Here is a 23316-nt window from a genome sequence, read left to right on the forward strand (position 1 = left end):
AGGTCGCAAAGTTCAAGGGGGCCGAATACTTTCGCAAGGCACTGTAGAAAAAGACTGTCAACTAATACAGCAAAGAACAGCTGATTTTATGATTGAGTTCATGTGTTTAAGTTCTTACTCAGCACTGTCAACATTTTGTATTCAACACTTTTATAACCATAAAATGTGCGTTCTTCCTATTTCAACTCTGAGTAACAAAAAGCACGGAAGCAGTGATGAATGAATATCAATAGGCTTGCTTTGTTATTATTATTAGCGGCTTGGGTCTTTTTTTAACATGGAGGAATATTTCACTTTTTCTGTTAATAGGAGTAACAGCATGAATGAGTGCATGAGGCCGAAATAATGCGGTGCGACTCGAGTTTCACCATCAGATGGAAGACGGTGTCCCATTTTGGTTCGTGTCAGTGGAGGAAAGGGAGAGAGGAGGGATGTTGAGAGGCGGACCCTCAGTCTGCTCTCTCCCTCCACTGAGACTAACCATCAGATGCAGGCAGCATCAGCCCAGTAAAATACAAATAAAAAGCTAATTATTAACATTTTTGCTCACTCAGCTGTGCCTCACAAGTAACACAACAATGGATATATTACCGGTGTGATCATATAGCCTACCTCAAATTTTGAAATACAATAACATTTTCCCTGTTTACTCAATCAACGTCTTCCTTCACTGTGGCTATTGTGATTGAATCAACACAATATTAGCCACTTTCAATGAAACATACCCAAAACTAACTACACAAGACATGTTGTTGTAGGCAGAATGCATCGGAGTAGGATTATATTGCATTGACACACACGACTCAGCCCTTACTCTACACAGACCTGTGTTGCATAAACAAGCAGAGCTGCAATAAGCCTATATGCAAATAGACCATTGTCTACAAGAGCAAAAAAAACATATACATTTCTAGACATCTTTGAAAAGCGAGTAAGGTAAAGAGCTTTTTGTGTCTTAAATGGGCAGGCTTGAGACAGGCTTGAATATGCTATGTAGCCAATAGGCAGAGGGTAGCATAATTTGTCTGATTCTCTCTAACAATGGCACTTCATTTTGTGAAGTGGTTGCGTGCATCAAACAAAACAAAACAACATTTTCAGTCACCGTGTCTGAAGGATGGACCAACAGGTTCATGTCAAGCCCTACATTGAACACCACTGCTACTGTAGGCTGAATGGTAGAAAAACTATTTCTGTGTTAAAATGTTATGTATGGGATTTTCTCCATTGCTTTTGGTGGTAGACCACTCTGGTAGGCCTAGATTATGATCAAATAGCCACAGTAGCCTACTTGGCCACTGTTAAGCTGTAACTTGGGTACAGCCTCAGTGTTCACAGTAAACGCACACTGGAAGTTGCACAGAATTTCAAGTTTGCTCTGAAATTTGCTCAGTGCCAAAAAGTTTTTGAGGGAACAGAACAGCTCCCACAACCTTCTTACTATCAATTTCTTTCAGCCAATCATCAGTCATTTGTGTCAGGGCCGAGCATGTTGAGAGCCCTTCCCTTTAAGCATGCTGAAAGTATGTTGTTCATTTGTTTTCTGTAAAAATAACTTTGTATTTCATCAAACACAATTTTTTCTAAAAGTTTGCTAAGCACTTGTAACAGGTTGGTTGGTCGGCTGTTTGAACCATTATAGGGTGCTCTGCTATTCTTTGGCAGCGGAATGACCTTTGCCTCCCTCCATGTCTAAGGGCACACAACGTCTTCTAGGCTTTAATTGAAGATGTTGCAAACAAGAGTCACAATGTATTCCGCTACCAACGTCAGCAATTCCACTACCAACCTCAGCAATTCCACTACCAACCTCAGCAATTCCACTACCAACCTCAGCAATTCCACTACCAACCTCAGCAATTCCACTACCAACCTCAGCAATTCCACTACAAACCTCAGGTTGTCAGTACCAGGTGGTTTGTCCTTATAGATAGCAAAGAGAAATCCCCTCTTCCACACCCACTTTGTGGAACTCCAAATTACAGTGCTTGTCTTTAATTATTTGGTCCAGTATGCATGAATATGAAGACTCAGCATTTGATGTTTGCATGTCATGCCTAAGTTTCTAATCTTGTCAACAAAATAAGTTATATCAAAGGGGTTTGTTATGAACAAGCCATCTGCCTCAATGAAGGATGGAACCTAGAATTTCATTTAAAGTACTCCAGAGTGTTTTACTATTATTCTTTATATCATTTCTATTTGTTCCATAGTATAGTTTCTTCTTCTTTTTGTTTAGTTTAGTCAGGTGATTTCTCTATTTACTGTATGTTTGCCAGTCTACTGTGTTGTCAGACTTATTTGCTATTCCCTTTGCCTCATCCTTCTCAGCCATACCGTTTTTTCAATGTATCATCTATCCATGGGGATTTGTCAGTTCTAACAGTCAGTTTCTTGATGGGTGCATGCCTACCAGTAACCGGAGAAGTACTTTCATAACTTCTTCAAGTGCAGCGTCAGAATGTTCCTCATTACAGACCAACAAATAATTTTCACATCTTCAACATAGGAATCATGGCAAAACCTCGTTTGATCATTTATACACAATTTTAGGTCCAGTCTTTCATAACTTCCAAAATATATAAACCATTTGATTATGAGAAGGGTGGAATCCAAAGTTGTGCTATATATTCAGTGGGTACAAATGAATTAGTGGGTGACGGTGATTTCAGATCAAAAGTGTGTACACCATAGACATATACATAATTTACACACACACACACACACACACGCACACACGCACACGCACACGCACGCACGCACGCACGCACGCACGCACGCACGCACGCGCGCGCACACACGCGCGCACACACACACACACTTTTAATATATCATGTAAAATGAATGTGTTTATGCAACAAATGTTAGTGCATCACATCGATTCGTTATTCTAATGAAACTGAATCGCACCGAATCATTTCAAACTAAAACTTATCGTTCCTGTATCGTATCGGAGCCCATTAATCAAGATACATATCGAATCGTACTTCTTACGGTAACACTGTTACCCAGGGCAGGTAGGCAGACAGTGCAGGTGTTTGAAGTAAGAGCCACAGTAGGCAGAGTGCAGTCTGAATAATTAATGGCATAGGATCGAATATGTGATGTATAAACACCCAGGGCAGGGCATCCGTTGGCCTTTTAAAGGAAGCTAACATCTTATCCCGGTGCTTTCTTGTTCTGTGAGTGACAGCAGGGTTCAGATCCCTGCACCTGTCCACTACACTGTCTGCCTGGCTAGTCTGGTCTGGGCCACCTGGGAGGGAGATGGTTACAGAAATGCTGCTTCTGCCTGGGGTCCAGCAGAGCTTTTAGACATCTGGGGGAATGGAACTGCTTAGCATGCAGGTAGCAGCTCACAGGAAGCAACTAACGCTTTTGATGCTTTGATGCTCATTTTCACCACTGCTGCCAGCGTGGTTGGTGGGACAGTGGAAAAGAGGAGAGGGCCGCTGGTCTAATTGGTTCAGATTACACAGATATCCTCATGCTGTCCCTCTACACAGCCATACTCCTCATGTTCCTGAATTAATGAAGTAAGGATGTGACCTTCTTGTGCTTTATTTGAAGGATGCTGTATTACTTATTGTGATGAGGTTGCCCAAAAGAAAGAGCTATGGCATGTATTTGCTTTTTTACTGAACAACAAAGCAGTAGAGCCTAGTTTCTCAAGTTACAGTTTACCCTGAAGTTATAGGGTATTTTGGGAGATTGCCTTGTATGGCTCCCGAGGGATACTGTATGCTCATTGTCTGAGTTGTGTCTTCTTGAAATTACTGTTTGTCTTCCTGTGCCCTCTAATCAGTTGACTCTGGATCCAGGTAGAATATAAAACCTTTGGTTTGTTCAGACCCAGCTCTTAAGGTTAAGCAAAACTCTTTTAAAACTGATAGTCATCTACAGTACCTACTTGGATTTAGTCTGCCTGATAACCTATTTTCTTATCTGAGAAGTTAATCTATCATTGTTCCAGTTCTGCACAATATCTTTCTTCTCTGTGTATATTGGAAAAAGCAGCATCTGTCTTGCTCTGCTCATGTCTGGAAAAGAGGATGCAATCTCTTTTCCAAACATGAGCAGAGCAAGAGAGATGCTGCTTTTTCCAAGGGCCTGACATGTGGTTTGACGTGCCTTGACCTCTGTTGTGAAAGTAGATGAAGTGAGTTGAGGTGGGCATTTCTATGTGTTGTGTTTCTATGATTTTGTATCTCTATGTTTTGGCCTGGTATGGTTCTCAATCAGGGACAGCTGTCTATCGTTCTCACTGATTGGGAACCATACTTAGGTGCCTTTTTTCCCACCTGTCTTGGTGGGAAGTTAACTTTGTTTGATGGCACATAGCCTTAAGCTTCACGGTTTGTTTTGTATTGTTTATTGCTTTGTCGGCGTCATTTCGAATAAAAGAGAAAATGTACGCCTACCACGCTGCACCTTGGTCCAGTTCCTTCAACAGCCGTGACAATGTGGGCTTGGCTCTAACATGGTATTGAAGAGGCTCAACTTTCCTGTCACAGATCATTTCACTGCCATCTCTCCATGACATCAGCTCCCACCTACATGCCTGCAGCCGCAGGGCTCTGCAAAGAGCTGAGCTGTGTGGACGTGTTAGGACTCTGATTGGATCTCACACACATCCACTGCACTCTATGACTGGGCCCTTCACTGCAAACAAAGGCCACAGGAACGTCAAGGGTCCTTTTGAGGTTCACTCCACTCTGTACTACATTAACCAACATTCCTCTGCAGAGGCAGTGAAAGCAAGCTGAAAGCTAACTCCCACTAGCAGAAATGTGATATAAAGGTTATGCATTTTAATGCATGTTATACATGTATTTTTGCTTGGTGTTAATGAAAAGGAGAAACTTAATTTCTACCCTCTTTCTCAGACATTAAGTTTCAAATTAAGCCATTTGCACTCTAATACTGCATAGTGCTTGTTGACCAGACCATGTGACATAAGATGTGGGCCTGTATGTACCTGCAACCAGCTTCACTATACTGTGTCATCTGATAGGCTGCTAATCGTGTTATTATGCTTGTCTGGTTAAGTAGAGCAGTCAGTCAGTCAGTCAGCCTCATAACCATACAGCACAGGGATCATAGGGACCCTGCAGAACTTTACTTAGAAATATGAACAAAAAAAGAGGAGAAAGGCTTGATAGAACAATCCCTCCAATGTGAGATTATCTTCAATTAGACCTAAAATGATAGGTTTTACTATTAAACAAGAACTAGGAGCTGTGTTGCGCTTTAGCGTTCTATGGCTATCAGGTTGACACATTGAGTGACAAGACCAAGTCTTCTCCTGATTGGCAACCAGCACCCCCCTGGGGTCAAAGCCAGTTGTCTAGGTTGCTGGGTGGATTGTACCCTATATATCTGTGGTGTAAAGGATTGATGATATGTCTAGGATGACTGGCATACCAATGCTCTTTAGGAATGAGTAGCATGCTATTGATCACTCCACTATGAGGTCACTGCATGTGGAGGGCCAATAGCCCACACACAGACTACGCTAAAAACAAAAAGCTCTGTCTGCTAGATAAAGACAACCAGGGGGCTTGGGCTGGTACTTGGTATCATCCCCACACATTTCACGGCTGAGTAAGAAGCAGAGGAACTGGAGGAACTACAGGCATCAGTCAGAGTGTCTGCTGCTGTTGCCCCAGGATTAGTAGCACCTCATTTGCATATCCCTGTAAACCGGATTTTGTGAACCTGATTGGCAAAATAATATCAGTCTTGCAATCTTTGCACTGTGTTCAGGGTTTAGAATTCAACCTCAGAATGTTTAGAGAGCATTTTCTCCTATCTGCAGCCTATAGAGAAGTGTCTTATCATACAGAGCACAGCCTGACTACAAAGGCAGAGCAGAGCAGTCTGCATATTACGGCAACTTCTGCATTCAGTTTGAGCTGGGAGACCTGATATTTGGTATTAGCATTGTAATTATCATTTCTGCATTATGAAAATGAAAACACGGATGCTCAGATGAAGGTTTACTCCAGTACACAACCTGCAATGAAATATCACTTTACAATCTTCACACGGCAAATAAGAGCAGCTTGCACACAAACTGGTGCATGGAAGAGGGTGACCAAGCATCTGGGATGAGCATCATGATAACAGTCAAATAGTGTGCCGATATTACGAACATCAAAGAAGGAACACGTTAATGTCACCCCCCAGTTGACTGTTGTGGCCATCAGTTTTGAATGTATGTATTTATTGCTTGTATCTTTCTTTCTCTGTTTTCTGGTACTCTACTGTGGGCAGTTATATGACTACTTTGTATGCATAATCTCTTCTTACACCTCTCAGACATGTAGGCTAAATAATCAATGTTATCCTCTAGGTCATATTGTGTGTAGTGCATATTGAGTTGTAGTGAGTTTCTTCCTCTGCTCTTAACACAGTAAGCTATGTGTAAACGTGTGCAGGGTTTGCTATGAGTTGACCACAAGTAGCCTATAGATGCAGATAACAATACACCCACATACAGTGGGGTCCTGAAATGATTGACACTTGATAAAGATGATAAAATATTACTGTATGAAATAAATAATTCAAATACTGAGCTATATTGGATGATCCAAAAAATTGGGAAATTCTATTATTTGACACTAATGTAATTTCTCAGAGAAAGATATTTTGTTCAACATGTAATATTTTTTTCTCTCAAAAAGGTTGAGGTCAAAATGATTGACACCCCTATTTTCAATAGCGTTCAATACCTCACCTTGCAACGATAATGACACGGATCCTTTTTCAGAATTTTTTTCTGAGTTCACAAACACATTAGGAGGGATATTAGACCATTTCTCCGTACAGAATCCTTCCAGATCCTTAATATCCTTCGTCTGCACTTATGGACTGCCCTCTTCAATTCAAACCACAGATTTTAATGGGTTACTAGTCCGGACATTGCAAAACGTTGATTTTGTGGCCAAACAATCATCTATTTGTGGATTTTGATGTTTGCTTGGGGTTATTGTCCTGCTGGATGATCCACTTGCGGCCAAGTTTCAGCGTACTGGCAGAGGCAAACAGGTTTTTGGTTAAAATGTCCTAGTAATGGGTCAAATTCATGATGCCATTGACCTTAACAAGGGCCCCAGGACCAGTGGAAGCAAAACAGCCCCATAACATCAAAGATCCACCACCATATTTTACAGAAGATAAGGGGTTATTTTCTGCTCATGCATTCTCATTTCAACACCAAACCCACCACTGGTGTGCGTGGCCAAAGAGCTCTATTTTCGTGTCATCCAACAAATGTAAATGCCTGAAGTTTGCTAAACGGCATTGGCACTTGAATCAGAACCGGTGCTTTGGTCAGATGACGAACCGGAGCACATTGTGTGTGGATTTCTCCTCAGTCTGGACGCAATCAGGCCACGAGAGCCCATACAGTGGGTGATGTCATCAGCACTCCAGCACTCCAGGCACCTTTTCATTATAACGTTGGAGGAAATACGTTCCCAGCGTGAGGAAAGTTTTTGATTTGCCTCATAAAGCTAGCTAATATTTAGAAAAACAATTTAATTTTGCAATCCCTTTAGCTTTGCTTGCTAGCTTTCTGGCTAGCTACAGAGGTTAGCTGGCTAGTTAGCTACAGTTGTTGTTATTATTATCATATTTCGCCTATTCCACCATTTGCAAAATGCATACTGGCATTTTAATATAGCTCAGGAAAAGAGAATCCGGACATAGTGTGAACATGGTGGACACATTCAACTGTAAGTGTAGACGCATGATGTGTTTGGAATTCCAGAACTCCATGATCAGAATACAAAAACTACATTAACTGTCAAGTCTAGATACAGCCTTGGGGACTGTGTGTCAGTGATGGGTGTGTGTAGGAGCAGTGACTCTGAGCCCTTTATCGGCCCTACACAGTGACGGATGGATGGACTGAGCACACCGCCCTGATCTGGCCAGTGCTCTGAGCATCTGTCTAAGCCTCTAAGCTACTGGAATGTTCGCAACCAAATAGAGCACTGGTCGTGCACCCGTATTCAATCACATTCTGAAATAGCCTATGTTTTTCTGTATGTTATCTTTCTCCTAGTCTCAGGAATTTTGTTAAAGAGTCGTTGACATGTCTTCATGTTAACTATGCAGGTTCGATCTGGTGATCAATAACTATACACTTTTTGTGACCATTCAATGAAAAATGTAACAATTGAACATAATGTTAATTAAAGTACTTAGGTTATGCATTAGTAAAACCTGATGTGTTAGTCATTTATAAGGCAAGCATCCACAGTGTACTTTGAACTAACAATAATAGGCCCTTGCCATTAAAAACCAATCTACCACATGCAGTCAGACCTGAAGCAAAACAGAACCTACAGTGAGATTTGAAATCATGCAGATTGTAACAGGCTTATCAGTGCTTAGCGTATCAGGGTCAATATTGCTCCGGCAGTAAATGTACAACGAAGGACACGTGGAGATAATTCAAAACAACTTAGAGGCGGAGCAGCAAGCGTTTGGACAGACCTGCTCTGACCTACTTTAAGCAGCCAGGAGTTTCACAGCTCTTCACCTGCGTCTCTGACGATGTGACCCCTCATAAACAAAGCACGCCTTGAGAACATTTCTACAGTAAGACATTTCAGAGTGGATGGTATAGTTGAATGGATACTTTTCTGCAAAGTTTTCCTAATGAAAATCCTTTGATTAGTCAACATACAGTATGTTTTTTTCCTATTTATATTTCAGGTATTTTTCTTGCATATCCTCCAATATGTAACATTCAAGGTCAAGTGGTCTAGGAGGTGTGGTCCTGCCAGGCTGGTGTGACTGTAATTATATGAGGGTCTCCTTAAGGCTGTAATGAAGACAGCAGCCTTCCCGTGAGTCATTCTGCAGGCACACGCCCCCTGTCTTTATGTGTAATGGAAAAGACTGCTCCATAATCCCACTGTCAGGGCTGCATATGTGAGTCTCATTACCGGATGTCCACATAATTAGCTAGCCCGGTACTGTCCCCATTCAGCACACAAACCTCTGCACCAAGGACAAATCAATACTAGAGTGAGATAGTAGAGGACTGGCCTGGGTTGAGGATATACCCCTAGTACAGTACTGTATTTCCTGACTGTCCCAGCAGTGCTTGCAGCCTGGTCTCATAAACTAGACGTAACAATACATGTAAATCTAGGACACTCAAATTAGTATGATACGTTACGTTTGGTATGGTTACATAAAACAGAAGGTTACTTAAGGCAAAAACGAAAGGCGGATGGTGGGTCAGAGAGGATGGGTGGGCATATAACGCAAACGTCTAGCAACCCAAAGGTTGCATGTTGGAATCTCATCACAGACAATTTTAGCTAATTAGCAAATGTTCAACTACTTACACATTTTTAACTAGTTTGCAACTACTTAGCATGTTGGCTAATCCTTCCCCTAACCTTAACCCTTTTATCTAACCCTTCCCCTAAACCTAACCTTAACAATTTAACATAACTCCTAACCTTAACCCCATCCTTAAACCTAACCCCTAACCCCTAGCCTAGCTAACATTAGCCAGCTAGCTAATATTAGCGTTAACTACCTAGCCACCTAACTAACGTTAGCAACAACAAATTGTAATTCGTAACATATCCTATAAATTCTAATTCGTAACATATCATGAGAAATGGATGATGGACATCCACAAATGAATAAATACCATACAAAACGTAACATGTCATACTAAATGGAGTTTCTCAGATGTACATACAGAATAATATGAAATGCTCTGAGACCAGGTTGGTGCTTGCCAAACACATGTGGGATGACAATTGATCCGACTGCATGTTGAGCAGCTCTGTGAGTGTTGGGAGCCAGGAGGCTCAACAGATGGAAGTGTTATGACTTCTCTAACAGCTGTTGATGAGGATGTTTAGAAGGGGAATAGAACCTGCAGGCTTTGATTCAGTTGAATACTATCATCATAACAGCACATACAAGACAAAGATTATAATTGGTGATTTTGCATATCTTTGGCAAGAATCAGTTAAACATGCACCAGCTGGAGCCCAATCAGTACCGGCTTTGATAGTGTTGGAGATAAGCGAACATGATAACAATGCATGCATTTAGAGTAGGCTATAGGCTACACACTAATGTATGTGTTGAATACTCAATCTATTCAAATAACTGAGATGGCAGTCAAGGTTGGTTTTGTAGCTCACCACACAGTCTTCTGTATCTGCATCTGAAAAACTTCTCTGGACCATTACACGCCCCCCCCCCCCCCCCCCCCCCCTGCGTTAGAAAGTTGTCAACAGTATAGTCATATTCTTCTTGCATTGTGTACCAAAGCAAATGTCAGCATGACATACTGTATTTACCCAGAAATTTAGGTTATGTTAAGCCTTTTATTTCAGCTATCTCAGGGGATGCTACTAACCATACACCGCTAAGACAACAATAACAACTCTGCCATGCATTCAAATAATGGGATCTGTGTATAGAGCATGTAATACCTCAAGTGTTGGATAGTTCAATGAGGAATCTCATTTGTTCTTGAAGTTCCTGCATGGATTCATCTTTTGTGGATGCCCACTATAAGGTCTCAGAATTACCTTCTGGAAAGCTCACTGTACTGTTGCTTACACCATGGGAATATAGTGGCTTCATATTAAATAGCCAGTGGTCCAATAAATATCATGTGCTATAGTGAAGGGGAAGTAAAGGTGTTCCTATGCACAATACAGGGTGTGACAAGAGCAACACAAACTGTAGAAAATAATCAGGCCACTTCAACTGAATCAACAAGGTACCTCCCAAAGAAGATCAGCTTACAGCAGAGTTCTTCAAGAGTTGTGGAGAATACGAAGAAATGGTCCCTCTGACTATTCAAAATGTTTCTCAATCCCTCTGCATTCACTGTGTTATGAAACTTTCTTCATGACAACACACGAGAGGTTTTAATCCACCTGGTTTAGACCCTGCCTGATGTGTTTTGACAGGGAGATTTGGCCCCAGTGCCAGGAAAAAAAGCCCTGGCTGTAAGAGGAAGGGAGGCGCCAGCCCTCTCTCACTCAGTTAGGCCAGCACAGCTCACAGGACAAAACCACCTAAAGCACACCTCTCAATGGAAAGAGAATATAGTATTTTTACAGGATGTTGAATATTAACTAGGTTATTTCTCTGGTCAAAACTGACCAAAAATGACTCCTAAGAGCTACTGATATGATCAAATCAAATTGTATTAGTCACATGCGCCTAATACAACGGGTGTAGACCTTACAGTGAAATGTTTAGTTGAGGTAATATGTACATGTAGGTAGGGTTATTAAAGTGACTATGCATAGATGATAACAACAGAGAGTAGCAGCGGTGTAAAAGGGGGGGGGGGGGTGCATGATATGATGGTCATAACTCACAGAAGGTGTAGGCCTAGACATTGGCTTTGTGAATGTCATGATGATGATTTCTTTTGCAGGCAGCACATTGGATACTTTCACATTTACAGGGGGAAACAGTCTGCCATACTGCTCTCCTCTTTCGGGTAGATGAGTTGTAGTTCTCCTTCCACTAACAGTGGAATGATAGTGTTTCACGGTATGACTTACCTGACAGTGTTGTGATTGGCTGTGATATTTACCTGTTGATTTTTCCCACCAGAGCTGCATCTGGGAAAGCAGTTTGGACTTTGTGGCTGTGATATCTAGTGGAAATGGCTCTGTCATTTCCTGGTTGCTAAAATTCTACACTGTTTGCTCAATTTCAGTTTATGTGAAAAAACAAGCACTGAATAGTGTAGGGAATCATTGTACCATTTAAATTGCTGTGAAATATATTTTCAATAACACAAAATATAGATTTTTCAACTGTTTGAAGCTGGTGGACCAAAATCGAATGTTACTTACATTTCTGGTCCACCAGCTTCAAACAGCTATAAAAACAATATGTTTTATTTTTGAAAAGATATTTCACAGCAATTTAGATGGTACATGGACATTTTCTAAAATATCCTATGTGTAGCACCTTTATATCCTATGTGTAGCTGCTCTCCTTCATCCTCTACAGTTCTGATAGTGGCAGCAGAGCTAGCTAGACAGACAGACAGACAGACAGACAGACAGACAGACAGACAGACAGACAGACAGACAGACAGACAGACACACTTTACATTTCATCAGATATAGTAGGTGCTTCTGCTGCCTCCACATCTGTTACGGAAATTTAGCACAGAGGGGAAATGGAATGAAACGGAATACCATTTCAAATATTTCCACTTCTGAGAGCTGGTTGATTTAGGCAGTTTGCTGCGTAGGTTTCAAAGACAGAGGTGATGAAATATTCTCATCCACTTTCACAGCCATATATTACATTAATATATCAATGAGCTGAGCTCACAGAGAGCATCTGATGTCCTCCTCACATAGGAACGATTTCATCCAGTCAGCAGTTGTCAGGGATGTTTCTGCCATTGAAATCCTTGGGCGGGCCGCCTAAGTGTTTTTTCCAAAGTCCAAACAGTGTCAAACATTTTAATAAATATTGTTTTATACATTTTCGGGATGGAAAAAACGCTTTCAGTGTAAACTTAAATGACTTATAAAGTATGTGGAAAAGGACCTAGATTCTTTTTAAATAATATAATCTTTAAGAACTAACAATCACCAAAATTAAAGCTTGACAGTCCGAGAGAATTGAAAATTCCCAAAACAATTGATTTTGCTATATTGATTTTGTTATTATGTTTGAGCTAAATAATGCAGCATTAGCCATGGCAAAATGTATAGAGTTGCAGGAAATTGGTTTAAATACTAAAACTTTTCTCTACACCGCCAAGATGGGGTCCTCTAAAATGTTCTCTAAGATCCAACCACGCCAATGGGCCGACTGCGCCCATTGCCACAACGCTTTTTTATCCATTAAAAACCCTGTTTGTGATTAAATGAATGGCTACTGACCATGGTTCAGGAGTCCCTGTGGTAATTTGGCTTGAAGAATTTTACACTCCCAAAACCTGAAGTAAAAAAAATTCTCCCATCTCTGATCTGGTGTCTAATAAGATTTTAATTGGCCAATTAAAGGTCTTTGAAATAGCATATGGTCATAATTACTGCTGGATGGTTTGCTCAGGAATGAATAAGCCATTAATTACTCTAATCTGGGCCTGGGGAGCGGACTTTGAAATGGGCAGAGAGACGTGGCCTTTCCAGGCCCCTCGGTCACCTTCACACAGACTAGCTGGCTGCACGGTTCCCATTTACTACAGGAACTACAGGAACTACAGGAACATCTCAACAGCCATGATGATGTGCTGCAGCGGAATGCGAGAAGTATCCAGAGGACAATGTGATGATATGTAACTAGTTTCAGGAAACTAGGTGTGTGTCGCTCATCAGTATTTCACAGGAGTGTCATTTGAACGTAAACTTTTTTTTTTGAATCAAAATGTGTTTTTTTGGCAGAAATGCCTTCTGGAACATGTGAACTTTCATGTGCTTTATTAATAACAAACTTGTATACCATCTGTATACGAATAAAATTGTTAAATTTCGAGCCTAGTTGGTTTAGCCATGGAAGAAGACAGCAACCTTCCCGCTTGCCATGATTGGCTGACATAATGAGTGGGGTGAGTAAAAGGGTCAGAGTGAGCTGTTCTCTCATTTGTGTCTGGAATAGCTAGCAAGCTAGCCAACATTGGGTCTCCCGAGCAACACAGTGGTCTAAGGAACTGCCTCGCAGTACTAGCTGTGCCACTAGAGATCCTGGTTCAAGTCCAGGCTCTGTTCCAGCTGGCCATGACCGGGAGACCCATGGGGCGGTGTACAATTGCCCCAGTGTCGTCCAGGTTAGGGGAGGGCTTGGCCTGCAGGGGTGTCCTTGTCCCATTGCACTCCAGTGACTCCTGTGGCAGGCCAGGTGCAATGCATGCTGACACGGTCACCAGGTGTATGGTGTTTCCTCTGACACATTGGTGCGGCTGGCTTCAAGGTTAAGCCGGCAGTGCGGCTTGGCTGGGTTGTGTTTCGGAGGATGCACGGATCTTGACCTTCACTGCTTCCAAGTCCATATGGGAGTTGCAGCAATGGGACAAGACTGTAACTACCAATTGGATACCATGAAAAAAGGGGATTTTTTTCCAAAGCTAGCCTGTTAGCTTGGGTGCTTGACTGCTGTTGTTAGGTCAGAAAGCTCAGATCAACCGTACTTTTCGGCCAGAGCACCAGGGTGCGCTCTGAGCGAGATGCGAGATGCTCTGAATTTACAAATGGCCAATCTGACAATGCTCTGAGTTTACGAACGCCCAGAGCACACTCATTGGTTGATTGAGCTTGCTGTCTGATCTAAAAATGTATGTACATACCCCAACCAGAAGCCATGGATTACAGGTAACATTTGCAATGAGCTAAAGGGTAGAGCTGCCACTTTTGAGCAGCGGGACTCTAACCCGGAAGCTTATAACAAATCCCGCTATGCCCTCCGACGAACCATCAAACAGGCAAAGCTTCAATACAGGACTAAGATTGAATCGTACTACACTGGCTCCGACGCTCGTTGGATGTCTCAGGAATTGAAAACTATTATAGACAGCCAAGAGCTGCCCTGTGACACAAGCCTACCAAACGAGCTAAATAACTTCTATGCTCGCGTTGAGGCAATTAACACTGAAACGTGCATGAGAGCATCAACTGTTCCGGATGACTGTGTGATCACGCTCTCCGCAACCGATGTGAGTAAGACCTTTAAACAGGTCAACATTCACAAGGCCGCTGGGCCAGACGGATTACGAGGACGTGTACTCGTAATGTGCTGACCAACTGACGTCTTCACTGACATTTTCAACCTCGCCCTGTCTGAGTCTGTAATACCAACATGTTTCAAGCAGACCACCATAGTTCCTGTGCTCAAAAACACTAAAGTAACCTGCCTAAATGACTACCGACCCGTAGCACTCACGTCTGTGGCCATGAAATACTTTGGAAGGCTGGTCACGGCTACAATTTGCAGATCCACAGATGATGCAATCTCTCTTGCACTCCACACTGCCCTTTCCCACCTGGACAAAATGAACACCTACAGTGCCTTGCGAAAGTATTCGGCCCCCTTGAACTTTGCGACCTTTTGCCACATTTCAGGCTTCAAACATAAAGATATAAAACTGTATTTTTTTGTGAAGAATCAACAACAAGTGGGACACAATCATGAAGTGGAACGACATTTATCGGATATTTCAAACTTTTTTAACAAATCAAAAACTGAAAAATTGGGTGTGCAAAATTATTCAGCCCCTTTACTTTCAGTGCAGCAAACTCTCTCCAGAAGTTCAGTGAGGACCTACATGACTAATGATGATAAATACAATCCACCTGTGTGTAATCAAGTCGCCGTATAAATGCACCTGCACTGTGATAGTCTCAGAGGTCCGTTAAAAGCGCAGAGAGCATCATGAAGAACAAGGAACACACCAGGCAGGTCCGAGATACTGTTGTGAAGAAGTTTAAAGCCGGATTTGGATACAAAAATGTAAACAAATTTAAACATCCCAAGGAGCACTGTGCAAGCGATAATATTGAAATGGAAGGAGTATCAGACCACTGCAAATCTACCAAGACCTGGCCGTCCCTCTAAACTTTCAGCTCATACAAGGAGAAGACTGATCAGAGATGCAGCCAAGAGGCCCATGATCACTCTGGATGAACTGCAGAGATCTACAGCTGAGGTGGGAGACTCTGTCCATAGGACAACAATCAGTTGTATGCTGCACAAATCTGGCCTTTATGGAAGAGTGGCAAGAAGAAAGCCATTTCTTAAAGATATCCATAAAAAGTGTTGTTTAAAGTTTGCCACAAGCCACCTGGGAGACACACCAAACATGTGGAAGAAGGTGCTCTGGTCAGATGAAACCAAAATTGAACCTTTTGGCAACAATGCAAAACGTTATGTTTGGCGTAAAAGCAACACAGCTCATCACCCTGAACACACCATCACCACTGTCAAACATGGTGGTGGCAGCATCATGGTTTGGGCCTGCTTTTCTTCAGCAGGGACAGGGAAGATGGTTAAAATTGATGGGAAGATGGATGGAGCCAAATACAGGAACATTCTGGAAGAAAACCTGATGGAGTCTGCAAAAGACCTGAGACTGGGACGGAGATTTGTCTTCCAACAAGACAATGATCCAAAACATAAAGCAAAATCTACAATGGAATGGTTCAAAAATAAACATATCCAGGTGTTAGAATGGCCAAGTCAAAGTCCAGACCTGAATCCAATCGAGAATCTGTGGAAAGAACTGAAAACTGCTGTTCACAAATGCTCTCCATCCAACCTCACTGAGCTCGAGCTGTTTTGCAAGGAGGAATGGGAAAAAATTTCAGTCTCTCGATGTGCAAAACTGATAGAGACATATCCCAAGCAACTTACAGCTGTAATCGCAGCAAAAGGTGGCGCTACAAAGTATTAACTTAAGGGGGCTGTATAATTTTGCACGCCCAATTTTTCAGTTTTTGATTTGTTAAAAAAGTTTTAAATATCCAATAAATGTCGTTCCACTTCATGATTGTGTCCCACTTGTTGTTGATTCTTCACAAAAAAATACAGTTTTATATCTTTATGTTTGAAGCATGAAATGTGGCAAAAGGTCGCAAAGTACAAGGGGGCCGAATACTTTCGCAAGGCACTGTATGTGAGAATGCTATTCATTGACTACAGCTCAGTGTTCAACATCATAGTGCCCTCAAAACCTATCACGAAGCTAAGGAGCCTGGGACTAAACAGCTCCCTCGGCAACTGGATCGTAGACTTCCTGACGGGCCTCCCGCAGGTGGTAAGGGTAGGTAACAACACATACGCTATTGTGATCCTCAACATGGTGGCGCCTCAGGGGTGCGTGCTCAATCCTGTACTCCCTGTTCCCTCATGACTGCACGGCCAGTTGCTTGTACGGCCAACTCCAACACCATCATGAAGTTTGCTGATGACACAACAATGGTAGGCCTGATCACCGACAATGATGAGACAGACTATAGGGAGGTCACAGACCTGACCATGTTATGTAAGGACCTCTTTCTCAAAGTGATCAAGGCAAAGGAGATGATTGTGGACTACAGGAAAAAGAGGACCGAGCACACCCCCATTCTCATCGACGGGCTGTAGTGGAGCAGGTCGAGAGCTTCAAGTTCCTTGGCCTCCACATTAACAACAAGCTAACATGGTCCAAGCACACCAAGACAGTCAGGAAGAGGGCACGACAAAACCTACTGAAGAAATTTGGCATGGGTCCTCAGATCCTCAAGAGATTTTACAGATTGAGAGCATGGTTGCATCACTGCCTGGTATGGCAACTGCTCGGCCTCCAACCGCAAAGCACTACAGAGGGTAGTGCGCATGGCCCAGTACATCACCGGGGCCAAGCTTCCTGCCATTCAGGACCCCTTTTTTAAATCTAATCTATCTATTTTTTAACCTTTATTTAACTAGGCAAGTCAGTTAAGAACAAATTCTTATTTTCAATGACAGCCTAGGAACAGTGGGTTAACTGCCTGTTCAGGAGCAGAATGACAGATTTGTACCTTGTCAGCTCAGGGTTTTGAACCTTCAAACTTTCGGTTACAAGTCCACCGCGCTAACCACTAAGCTACCCTGCCGTCCTATACCAGGAGGTGTCAGAGGAAGGCCCTAAAAATCATCAAAGACTCCAGCCACCCTAGTCCTCTCTGCTACTGCAAGGTGGTAATCAAATGACTACCCAGACTATTTGCACCCCCCCCCCCCACCCCCCCCACGCTGCTACTCTCTGCTATTATCTATACATAGCCACTTTATCAACCCTACCTGCATGTACATAATTATCACAATTACCTCCACACCGGTGCCCCCCGCACATTGACACATTGACTCTGTACCAGTACCCATTGAAAATAGCACTGCTATTGTTATTTACTGCTGCTCTTTAATTATTTGTTTTTCTTATCTCTTACTTTTAAAATTGTATATTTTTTTAGGTATTTTCTTAAAACTGCATCGTTGGTTAGGGCTTGTAAGTAAGCATTTCACTGTAAGGTCTACACCTGTTGTATTCAGCGCATGTGACAAATACAATTTGATTTTAATTGGGTTATGTTTTGTAGCAATTATTGTGGCCTTTGTGTTTTGCTGATTGCACGATCAAGCTAGAAGTGAGTAGATATGATTGCCCTTTTTCATTAGAGCCATTGGACATTAAAGATGTTTGTTTCTGCCAGGACATTGTAGAATATCTAGTTTGACAAATATTCCCTGGCTTTGTAAAGACTACAGCCTGACGGGAGCCCTACTTCCTTGTTCCAACCCTCGAAGGCAGGCTTTTCAAAATGGGGGCTGTAGTAGTTTACAGGTTTATGGAAGCTATGTTACCATGCACTGTCAATCCGGGATTAGCTACAACGGCTGCTTCTGTGTAACGGCTGTTGGTGGAAGAAGGTGAGGACCAAGGTGCAGCGTGGTACGTGTTCATCTTTTTATTTGAACTGAACACTGAATAACAAAACAACAAAGAGAATGACTGAAACCCGAAACAGTTCTGTCTGGTGCAGACACAAAAACAGAAAACAACTACCCACAAAAACCCAGTGGGAAAAAGCTACCTAAGTATGGTTCTCAATCAGAGACAACGATAGACAGCTGCCTCTGATTGAGAACCACACCCAGCCAAACAACAAAGAAATACAAAACATAGAAAATGAACATAGAATGCCCACCCTAGTCACACCCTGGCCTTACCAAAATATAGAATAAAAGCCTCTCTATGGCCAGGGCATGACATTCTGATCATTTATTTGAGTCGGAATACCTTGAAGAGGAGTTGAGACTGCGAGAAAAATCATTTTGAGACCAGCAAGCAGTTGCGGCAGCCTAGACCAGTTGGACTCAGGAGGGCAAATGACAAATGAGAAAGTTGTTACGCTGTCAGTAGCTAACTAGCTAGCAATATAAGGTATATTTTTACATGAGGGACTGTTGTTCAGTACAGTAAAATTTGATGATTGGCCATAACGGGGCTTGCTAGTACCATTACAAGGCAACCTAGCCAAGTTTAGCTAGCTAGCTAGCTGTGTTTTTGCTATACCTAAAATGTACTGTAGTCTAACATTATAGCTTCCTAGCTAACTAGCCTGGCTAGCCTCCGTGCCTCTCATTAGGAGCAAAACTGGATAAATGTTTGATGATGATTTCGGAGAGTAAAGGAATGACTTTGGCTTTATGACTCATATTAGTCTTGGAGTAACTGTACCTGTGTTGTAGCTAGCTTTCTAACGTGTGTCTATGAGATGTCTCATGCTACACCATGCTGCTACAGTAGAAATATAGACAGTACACAATGATTGCCAATGAAAGTGTAATTTAGTTTTTGTCTTTCTCTCACAGACAATACTGCTTGGATTCAAAGAAGTTGACTCTTTGTGAGATGTGAAAACAACAATATCCCCTTGTATCAAAGTAACTCCAAACACCTCACTGCACCACCCAAACACACAATATGCAAGTACTCCCTTTGTGGAACTGTAATGTTTATTGAAAGCGTTAGTAGTATATTTTTCCTTCTATTGTATCATACATTGCCATAACTGCTGTGGAAACTCACCTTGGTCTCCAGAGCAAATAAACTTTGTCTTGAATATAAGCCATGTTTACTTATTTGCTATATTGACAGACGTATCTACTGTTTCATTGAAACATGTTTACTTGCAAATTAATACCTCTTAAGGATCCGCCCCTTTTTTCAATTTTCACCTAAAATAATGTATTATTCCAGCCCAGACGCAATTTAGATTTTGGCCACTAGATGGCAGCAGGGTATGTGCAACGTTTTAGACTGATCCAATGAGCCTTTGCACTTCTGGTTTATTCATAACTTTTCAAGTTCATAACTGTGCACTCTCCTCAAACAATAGCATGATATTCTTTCACTGTAATAGCTACTGTGAATTGGACAGTGCAGTTAGATTTACAATAATTTAAGTTTTCTGTCAATATCAGATATGTCTATGTCCTGGGAAATCTACTTGTTACTTACAACCTCATGCTAATCGCATTAGCCTGCGTTAGCTCAATCCATCCCGCGGGGGACCCACCGATCCTGTAGAGGTTTAAATTAATGATGGACTGTTATTTCTCGTTGCTTATTTGAGCTGTTCTTGCCATAATTTGGACTTATCTTCTGTATACCACCCCTACCTTGTCACAACAGAACTGATTGGCTTAAGAAATAAATTCCACAAATTAACTTTTTTGTTGTTGTTGTTGTTTTAAAAAAAAAAATTACCCCTTTTTCTCCCAAATTTCCGTGGTATCCAATTGTTGTAGTAGCTACTATCTTGTCTCATTGCTACAACTCCCGTACGGGCTCGGGAGAGACGAAGGCTGAATGTCATGCGTCCTCCGATACACAACCCAACCAGCCGTACTGCTTCTTAACACAGCGCACATCCAATCCGGAAGCCAGCCGCACCAACCGTGCACCTGGCAACCTTGGCTAGCGCGCACTGCGCCCGGCCCGCCACAGGAGTCGCTGGTGCGCGATGAGACAAGGATATCCCTACCGACCAATCCCTCCCTAACCCGGACGACGCTAGGCCAATTGTGCGTCGCCTCACGGACCTCCCTGTCGCGGCCGGTTACCACAAATTAACTTTTAACAAGGCACAATTGACTACCTAATGGTTGAGAGAATGCCAAGAGTGTGCAAAGCTGTCATCAAGGCAAAGGGGGGCTACTTTGAAGAATCTCAAATATAAAATATATTTTGATTTGTTTAACACTTTTTTTGGTTACTACATGATATATGTGTTATTTCATAGTTTTGATGTCTTCCCTATTACTCCAGTGAAAATAAAAAAATAAAGAAAAACCCTTGAATGAGTAGGTGTGTCCAAACTTTTGACTGGTACTGTATATGTTAATAGCATATTCATGGACATACTGTGCATACATAGTGAAATAGAGCAGCGGTGAAATGTACCATTAATTGCTTCGTTAGTCACTTTGGCTCCGATACTGCTCTAGTGCTTCCTTAGCTCGTTATCTTTCTCAAAGGTGGTATCTTTAGATCTGTGTAACTGGTTGTGAAATGACCTGAGAGTGTTGCTGTAGGACTGTGTCAACACTGCTCCCCTGGCCGCCGAGCCTGCTGGCCGATGCATCAGGCCCAGGTTCCTTATGTGTCTGTGTCGTGATCTCACATTAAAGCCCCTCCTGACAGATGACACATCCTCCTTGACACACATTGCATCTTCTCCTTCACAAATCACATTTGCTCCTTCACACATCTGACGCTGCTTTACCAGAGAGAAGTGCTGTGACCCAGGCTGCCCAGGTGGTGTGTGTGTGTCACAGGAGGCTGGTGAGGGGAGGATGACTCATAATAATGGCTGAAATGTTGTGAATGGAATGGTATCAAACACATGTAAGTTTTTGATACCATTCCATTGATTCCATTCCAGCCATTACTGTGAGCCCGTCCTCCACAATTAAGGTGCCCGGTGCCTGTGTTTACAGGTGTCTGTAGATGACGTGCATGCCAAGGGGGGCCTTCGCCTATTTATCAATCAACACTTTTCCAGTCAACAGTCCAGAGTGGAATTCAAGAAGCCTTGAACCTTCCCTCACTACTTAAATGGCAAACCTGCTAGTCATAGCGCCTGTTTAACTTGTAGGCCAACAAGCACTTCTGTATGAGAAACACATTTATATGTAGAGCTATCCTTTGACTGACTTTGTAATACAGTGATATACACCGGAAGTTACAACAGGAACTGTATTCCAGGATATGACTTATACAGAGTACTGGGAATTTCCCTGATTTAGTTCAATATAAAACGTATTTCCTCTTTTGCGTCAGACCCTTCTATGATCTATTTCTTCAGTGTGGGAACAATAACATAGCTCCAGCTGATCCTGCTCTGAACTTGTCATAGCTCTTAATACCCTTTTAATGTTGAGTTAATATGTCTAGATTGCCTCAAAGCTTTTCTCTGCTCTGAATAATCACTACATAATAATCACTGCTCCCTTTAAAAGTGCAGTGGAAACATTCATGATTCTGTAAACAATTCCAGTAAGAAACTCCTTGGTGGCTCCCCAGCACACTGGCACATCACTGTGTGATGCAGTTCTCACAAGTGCTCAGGTTTCTCCCAGTATAGGAAGGCCAGTAATTAGGAAGGCCAGTAGAGTGACTCTCACAGTGACTGGGAAAGTCTAGTTAGTTTTATTGGTCACCTCCTCTCAAAATAATCCATTGCAGTGACTGGTCAAAACTATTACTGTTACTCATCATGCAGATGATAGGCTAGTATGAATCTGAGGGAAAGCATCTTTATGCCTTTGAAAATGTGAAGTCTATTAGAATTTGTAGACCTACTCACTTACACCTCAATAATAAACCATGGCATCATCATCTTGCTCCTTTGGAAATGTAAGTGTTTAGATGTTTTTTTCTCTGCTATTTTCATTTGCACAAAAAATACACATTCTTTTCCCTACATTGTGTCCAAAGAGACATGCCAGAGACACTATTCCAACCTAAATTGGAAAATAACTCGCAGCTCTTATCAACAACCTTGACATTTGCTACAGTAGTAGAAAGGGTTGCTCCAACCTGATTGTATCTGAATGAAAATTAAGTAGTAGCCTACGTTGATATCAATGAAATCCATTATTCAGTTGTATCATATATGTTTGCTATGGTCCGTTGTATCTTGACCATAGTAAATCGTAGGCTGTTGTGTGAAAGAGATGATAGCAAGACAATGAGATGATTCAGTGCCTTCAGATAAACCATACTAGAGAGAAATACAGAGTTGCAATCTTTATGCTGTCAGAGGCCCTCCTTCTATTACTCACATTGAGTTCAACTGTTGGCATGCCTCAGCAAAACTCGGCCTGATGCATGTGGGCCAGTAGTGTAGCGTAGGACTCTACCTCTTCCTGTCACACAACAGAAGGATTATTGGAGCAGCGGCTGCTCATTGGTCAGATGGGACTTGACTACAATTTGCTCCCCACAAAGAAGGCTAATGATGCTTGTGGCTGTCTCCCCTGCTGATGTGGCCCTCACCATGGCCCTGTTTACGGCATGTAACAGGCCACACAAAAGACAGGGAAACTTGGAAGGCGCTACCATTACAGTGTGGCCCTTTTCAATTAGATGGCCTCGTTATCTTTCATTTTATCTTTATCATTGATGCACTTGGTGGGGTATCATAGCCAAGCAGACTATCACAACTCTCTGAAGCCTCTCTCTTTGTGCTCTTTATGTTCTTTCAGCAACCAGTTTTTCGAATTATGACTCTACAAGGGGTTAGAGAGAAATATAGC

The 23316-nt window shown here is 42.2% G+C and overlaps 1 protein-coding gene across 5 annotated transcripts in view; it reads left to right on the plus strand.

Moving 5' to 3' along the window:
• Positions 1 to 23316, plus strand: part of LOC139405569 (semaphorin-4B-like) — an 87291-nt gene that overhangs the window by 13679 nt on the left and 50296 nt on the right. For 2 of the 5 annotated variants that reach the window (XM_071148006.1, XM_071147992.1), the window contains one exon: positions 19366 to 19479. The exons of the other annotated variants lie outside the window; for them this stretch is intronic. The gene's annotated coding sequence lies outside the window, so the exon portion shown is untranslated. The remainder of the gene's footprint in view (positions 1 to 19365; positions 19480 to 23316) is intronic. 5 annotated transcript variants of the gene reach the window in all.

Source organism: Oncorhynchus clarkii, chromosome 1 (genome assembly GCF_045791955.1).
Source record: "Oncorhynchus clarkii lewisi isolate Uvic-CL-2024 chromosome 1, UVic_Ocla_1.0, whole genome shotgun sequence".
In the NCBI taxonomy this organism is placed as follows: Eukaryota; Metazoa; Chordata; class Actinopteri; order Salmoniformes; family Salmonidae; genus Oncorhynchus; species Oncorhynchus clarkii.